Genomic DNA, 7,400 nt, shown 5'->3' with positions numbered 1-7,400 from the left:
CGTGTACCAACGCAAAGGTTATAAAAGCGCGAGGGATGGCTCTGCACGCGGAGGAAGCACAGAGAAGTGGAGGTTCCGGCGGGTGAGGAACACCTCGGATGGAAGAGAGGAACGCCGGCTTCTGCTCCGGTGAGCTCGCGTCCTACGGCGTCGCACCGTTGACTTTCTGCCGTTCCTGAGCCCGTTTGGGAGTGAGCGGCTGACGCAACCACCTGCTACGGCCGGGGGTGCCTCCAGCGTTGTTGCCACCCGTCCGGGTGGTGCCCACAACGCCAACATCACCAGCATCGGCTCCATGGGCACTTGGACAGGGAGGTCGTACGACACTGCCAACAGCGTCGCCAGCGACGCCAGCCTGAGCACTTCGAACTCCTCCTCGACACCGGCTAATTAGTTGCCAGTGACTCCACCTATGCAACGCTTCATCATCACCGAACCGTGCGCACGGACGCCGAACGCTAGTAGAAAGGATGTTCCCGGGTCATGTGTATTGGTGGTCCTTGTGTTTTGGGCTAGTTTTGTTTGTTAGTTTTCTGCGCTAGCGTTTGTGTCACGTAGAGTGTATTAAATGTGCGTCTGTGTAGGTACAGCTGTCGCCTAATCCATTCTCTCGGCCCAACTGTTCCCCGGGGATCAGTGACACTCTGTAATGATCATCTGCAAGCAAATTGAAGGCAATTTTTTGCTGTCTATGTTTTTGTAGTAAGCGGATCACGTTTATTGTTGTGGTGTCCTATCGCATGCAGCATAGCGGGCGCTATAAATTTTATATGCCGGTGGTGAAGAATTTAGCGGAAAAAAATTTCGCAGAAAAAAATGAATGCAACAAATATAAAACAGCTGAGGCTGTCATTCAAGATTCAGCCTCAAAAGAAGCTTCTCTATCCTGTAAAAGCGTACAGTTCACTGCCGTTTCGGTCGCGGAGTAATGAGAACTGCTCTCAGAACTATATGCGCGCATGCCTTGCGTCCAGCATTCATTCTGATAATTGAGGATTCATTCTAATCTTTAGCAAGCCAGTTGCATATTAAATCAAATAAGTATATAATAAGTCGCGACGGGATTTGTTTCATCGTTTCCAATATGGGCGCTCAGTATGATTCATTCTGTCGCAATATAGAGTATTTTTATTAATGCGAAAGCGTTAGATGTCTCAGTCTCAAAGTCAGGTCCGCAAAACGTGTCTGTAAGACCTGTCGACAAATTTTGTCCGCACTATGACGTCGTGATTTTAACGTCTGATTGCATGAGATTGTAATGTTCTTGATAATAAATTAAAGAGTGGTATAATATTCATTCTTGTTGTCATGTCGTTAATTATGGAATGTCAATTAGAATAAATATTAAAACAAGAATTATGGAAAATGAGACGCAGCATGATAACGACGATTGAAGTGATAAGTGATGACAACATACCAAAGTGACGTGAGAAGGCGGAAAAATTTCAGTCATGTCACTAAGTGCTGACGTAATAACAAAGTCACGTGATACCAGGAGCTGCAAAAAATTTAGTCAGTTGAGAAGGTTATGAAGCCACGCCAAAATCATGTGACAAGATTACTTGCAGAAAGCAATTGTGAGAAAGTATTTTCTATGACATGAACTAAAAAAAACGATGAGTGATACAGTGCTAGTAGCAGTAATTTCCGACATTTCAATTTTGCACGACACGCTTTCGCAATTCTCCAGTGCGGGTTGCCGCAGTGCTCAAAAACTTTTTTTTTCGTGCTTGAAGTAGCGTCACATGACACGACCGTACGGCGGTAAATGCAGCTAAGGGACGTCGTTTGTTTGTCCTTTTGTAGCCTGTAGTTCTTTCGACTCAATTCGCTTTAACATCTAAATTGATTAACGCAACTTCCTGATGCACTCCGATGATTTACAGGAACTTAATTTTAAAATACGGCATTCGATGTCATCAGTGCAACACATCGCGTACAGCCTATTAGTATCTACAGCGCAGTTGTGCACCTACCTTGTAACTCATCGCCACAAAGCTGCGCTATTTATAGCTACTGCCACAACGCTTGTGCGTGTTTTTCCTTTCCCTGGTGCATTGTTTTACTAGCGCGGTTTCGTTCTTTCAAGACACTATAGTTACATGCCTACTAATCTATGTCCCTACACCTACTGATAGGCTACACACAGCTCTTTTATACTCGAGTAATGAGAAGGAAATGATAAAGTGAAACGAAGCGGCAGTAGTTGTTCTGAGAGTGCCAAAAATAACAAGGTACTTTATTTATATTGCCACAATACTGACTCCTGTAGCGGCGCCGTATAGAGGCTAAACTCTATTACCTGACAGTTGGCAAGCGTTGACCCATCTCGGGGCTTGATGCCTCCTCGTCTTCATCTCTCGAGCTGCCTGCTGCCTTGCAAGTTCCAACACCATCTTGCACGTGCAAGTAAACGAGCCCTGCGTTCGTCAACCGTTTCTCGATGACAATATATATAAACTTGTAATATAAACAAGTATTATTAAAAGTTATCACTCCTTAAGTTGTCACATACGTGACACCAAACCCCTCGATGTCTACCCTTAGTTGAAATTATTGAATTTCACAATAATACATTTAAATCCGTGCCAATTTCTGCCTTCATACAGCATTTGAAACGGAGTAACTATGCTAACCTGTTATGTAACAAGTTATGCTATCGCTGCGATAACGTTATTGCTACACAAGTTCTTCATACTCTTCGCCAGCTCCAAGCCGGTGAGAAGCAGGTGGTCTGCGAAAGGAAACCGCATTTGTACTCAATTTTCCACCATAGAAATTCCGTACTCTGCTTCCACACATCGCTAGCCTGCTTCCATGCTGGCCAGCTCTCCTCTAATATTAAACTAAACTACTGAGGAGTACTCCACTCAAGCAATGTTTACAGAGCGACGGAGATGGCAGGTAGTGGGGACGTATCAATATTTGGTAAATTATAGAGTTACCGGCACGGCTTTCGACGTTTTCTTAATCAGATTCCCGGTGTGTGGAACCGAACCTAGCAACCTTCCACTGGCTGCTCGTGCAATGCCTTCACGAGCCTGTGTGATGACGTTCTCTCGGGGAATAGTATGCGCAAGATATATGGCGTCCCAAGTTGCACTTAGACAATAGATGGCCTAAGTCTATCGCATACGTCTCATGCGTCAGACTATCACAGCCCACAGGCTATCATCACCAGGCTACTTTCTATGTTTACGCCGACACTTCGTCTACCCCGGGTACGTGTCAACAGAACATACCTCTATGAGTGCGTTTGTTTGGGTAGGAAACCTAAGGGCTACTATTTTCCTATCGTCTGTAGGTACTGTCGTTTTCATTACCTTAAAAGGGTGACCTCCATCATGAATACCCTTTATCAAGGCAAGTTACCACTTACCGTATGAAATGTTCATTGAACTGCTAAAATATATTTATTTCTAATGTTTTCACAGTTGATTCCAATGTTTTCGCCATTGAGAAGAGAAACTCACGCAGCACCCATTACACAATACTTAGTGCTGAATATTTAAAATCTTTTACCGACAGCAGTTTCCTATTTGATGTGTTGGCACATGAAAAACACAAAACATTTAAATTTACAAAAGAGCAGAGAAATCGAATATTCAGCCTCCTACCAAAAGCAAGCTTCGAAAACTTAAAAATATTTAACAGATCTTGCAGTAAAAAGGTACATCTACTCTGAAAGTTCTATCATCAATATGTGTAAGTTAATTGATCAACATGACCATTGATCCCCATGTTAAATACTGAACATTTATCTTCGCCGTGTCATCACAATCCTAGATGTAATTTCTCGCAAGAGACTTGAGGAATATTAAATAATATTATTAATAATAATGAAAGGAATCAAAATATATGATCGATCAAACCGAAGGCACAAACGACGCCCCGTCCTCAATAAAAAACATAAAGAACCGCCAGTCGTGAAGACTATTCTGTGCTTTTTGAGATCGATTTGTTTCCATCGCTCGCTGCTTTATGCTAATACATGTAATATTGCTTTCTTAAGACTATTAAATGTGCGTAAATTGATTATGATGCATACAAATTTTTGTGCCCAAAATGACCAGAAGAGGCAAGGGACATAAATCCGCCCACTTAAGGAGGGTGAAAGACAAACATTACAAGCATTTTACTCCAGATAAACAGAGCACCAGTCAAGGAGAAAAGATGTGCCCAGTGCGTCAGCGATGGGTACACCGCAGCGCTGGAGATCGAACCCTGGAGCTATCACACGCGAAGCGGATACTGAAGCCCCTAGCCTATGGCTGCTGTAATCGGGCTAGATGTTCTAGCTGCATATGTATCTGCGAATAACAGCAGAACCTGCGACTTTCATGAGTTACAAATAGTTCCATAAAGCACGTCCTCCAAATTATAAGACACCTTTTACAAAAACTATTGTATATTGTATTGTCAAGCGTTTTATTCGAAACTCTAGAGATGCCGTGGTGCTATTTTTCAAAATGCCACAGTGCTATTTTTCACAAAATATCACCTTGATCTGATATTTTTGTTACATTAGTTCTGATCTCGTTAGCTTTTTTGGCTTTGTCATGACTACTGTTTCTTTTGTTCTAAACAATTCAAATCCTATTCAACATTTCGATTGTTGTTTCATACTAGTTTTTTTCCTATCTTATGTGAGACATTGCCTCAAATAACAAGAACATGCTGCATATAGTACAGGAACAGCGATTGCATAATTAATTAAAAATGTTATATTTGGTGGCCACATTTAAACAGCATTGATAGTCTAGTACCTCTGTCATTCAAAGCGCTGTACAATTTCACTAAGTTCATTGGTACCAAAACATAAAAACATATAACGATACATACATACATACATACATAAAAGAAGTCTCGTTATTTATACAAACCAATGTAGTTACCTCGAGAAGGACTGTATGTTGAAGGTCTTTTTAAACGCGTTTCATGTGACAAGTGTAAAAGAATTTATTACTTACTTCTCACAATCTGCCGCCTTAATATGAAAACACCTTAACAATTTTTCTGCTTTGTTTACGGCTTCCTTTAGAATTCTGCATTCTTTATGAAGTCATCGTAACAGCGTTTACTAGGGTGCGGGGCCGGTCAAACCTCCTGAAGGCTTTTCCAAGCCATCCCGAACACAGCATATGTGCGTATTTTTAAACTTCGAAATAAATACTTTCATGGTGCCAAATAAAGGTGCCGCAGCCCACAACTCAGTAAGGGGCGTCCAATGGAATTATTTGTTGGCAGGTAGTGTCAGGGCTAAGCTGCGTGCAGGCAGGAATTATTTGTGTCAGTTTTCTACTAGGCTCCTAATGCTTGACTGAAGGTAAAAAGGCAGTTAAAAATGCAATTGTTGTTAATGTCAGAAAGCAGGAAATCAGTTCCGGCGTGTTGCATTGCACTTTCAGCAGGACTTCGATGATAATAGGTGCAAAATAAGCTGCAATACATGCTTAAAGTGTGCTTTTTTATTTTGAAGTTACCGAACGATGAGAGAGAGAGAGGAACAACTTTATTCAGCCGAGCTAATTACGACGTCTTCTTAGACGGCGTCGATGGAAGTGGTTCCCTCTTCAAGGTGACCCAGTTTAAATATCGACTGTAGCTTATTTGTTTCCACTATGCTCTCAGAAGCGTCCCCTATCTGTTCAGAGTCGCATTAGGTTTCGTGCTGTCATATCAACATTTAATGTTACTAAATTTTTATTGTGATCTGAAATTCTGTATGCACGGCAAAATACACCACACTGACGTCGTTATGGCAATAAAAGTAATAGTTGCTGCAAGTTGTGGTCTAGAAGTTTGGGCGTCCGCCTCGGCTGCGGAAGGGGTTGGCTCGAAACCAACCGCCGGCTACCCGTCGGCAATAATTGGTACAAGCCACCCCCCGGCCCGGCGCCCGGCTTCTACAGGGGTGTATGTCTGGAGTATAATCCACAGATCCCGCTGCGCCCTTTCGGGGGCAAACCCAGTTTCGAACACTAAGCCTGCAAAGGTTGTTCGTGGTTCACCTTCAAGTGAAGAGTTCGACTCACAGCTCGTACGCTCTAACCAGCGTCAAGTTCAACACTGCTCTGAGCAAACGCTTCTGACGAAGCGATTCATAGTACCACTGCGGTCCTGGGCAAGCCCGGTTTTTCAGGCTGTCCTACTTTGTGAGAAAAATGTCCACAAATGGGCTTCTACCGCACGAGGCGGATTTAACGCTGCTTGACGGCCTAACTTATCTCTGATCCGTCAAAGCAACTGTGGTCAAGACCCTTTTCCCAAGCATCTCAACCTAGAATGGCCGAGCACCAAGCCTGGGAAAACCTTGTACCCATTAGAAAGCCGGTTGGTCCCCGTTGGCACTGGGGATCGACCCCAGCACCTCCCGAATGCGAGGTGAATGCTCTACCAAAAGGCCATGCTTTTTTTCTCACAAACTCGGACAGCCGGAAAAACCGGACTCGACCAGGACCGCAGTGACACTCTGAATTGCTTCAGACGAAGCGATCACTTAGTTTTGAAATTCAGACGCTGGTTAGAGCGTACGAGCCTTGAGTCGAACTCTTCACTTGAGGGTGAAACACGAACCACATTTACAGGGTGAGTGTTCAAAACTGGGATTGCCCCCGAAAGGGCGCAGCGGTGTTTGCGGAGCCTCCTCCAAGCACACACCCCTGAAGAAGCCGGGCGCCGGGCCGGGGGTGGCTTGAACCCATTTTTACCGGTGGGTGTCCGGCGGTGGGTTTACAAACAACCAACTCCCGCAGCCGAAGCGGGCGCCCGGACCAATAGGCCATAATCGCAAATGTCGCGCTAATTGCAAACCAAATTCATTTTATCTTTAAACCTACAAGATGGGGTTCCCCCCGGCAAAAAGCTGTCACAGACAGCTTGACTGGGCCCTGGGGGCCTACAGTCATCATCACGCAGTGGACCACACAGCACAATCAAAATAATTATGAACATGAAGCTTATACCTAGAGCAAATGCAGTGGATATAAACCTGAAGAATTATATACACAGCAGATGTCAAAAATGTATGTTAACATGAGCTTATAGAAATAGCAAATGCAGAGTTTACACTTCCTGAAGAGTTATAAACTAATATTTCAATATATTATATTTCATTTCAATACATTTCAAATACATTTCAAATACACGCTAGCACATTATGATGCAAACAAAAGTTAATGGATTGAAAACCAATCGGTTGTCCATCCGTCGAGTAGTGGTGTAAGTTTTTATTGGTCAGTACATTGATTTGAATTGCAATAATCTTCATCGCCTCATGAGAAGATTTGTTAATGCGTGCCTCAATGTGTTAAGCGGGGCAGTAAGGTCAATGTGGGTTTTAAGTTAATTATACAGCACGGTATGCGGTAGTCAAGATTGGAGCAGTCATAATTGTTCAT

This window comes from Amblyomma americanum, chromosome 5 (genome assembly GCF_052857255.1).
Source record: "Amblyomma americanum isolate KBUSLIRL-KWMA chromosome 5, ASM5285725v1, whole genome shotgun sequence".
Classification (NCBI taxonomy): Eukaryota; Metazoa; Arthropoda; class Arachnida; order Ixodida; family Ixodidae; genus Amblyomma; species Amblyomma americanum.
The sequence above is the reverse complement of the archived record's forward strand: the minus strand, read 5'-3'. Positions refer to the sequence as shown.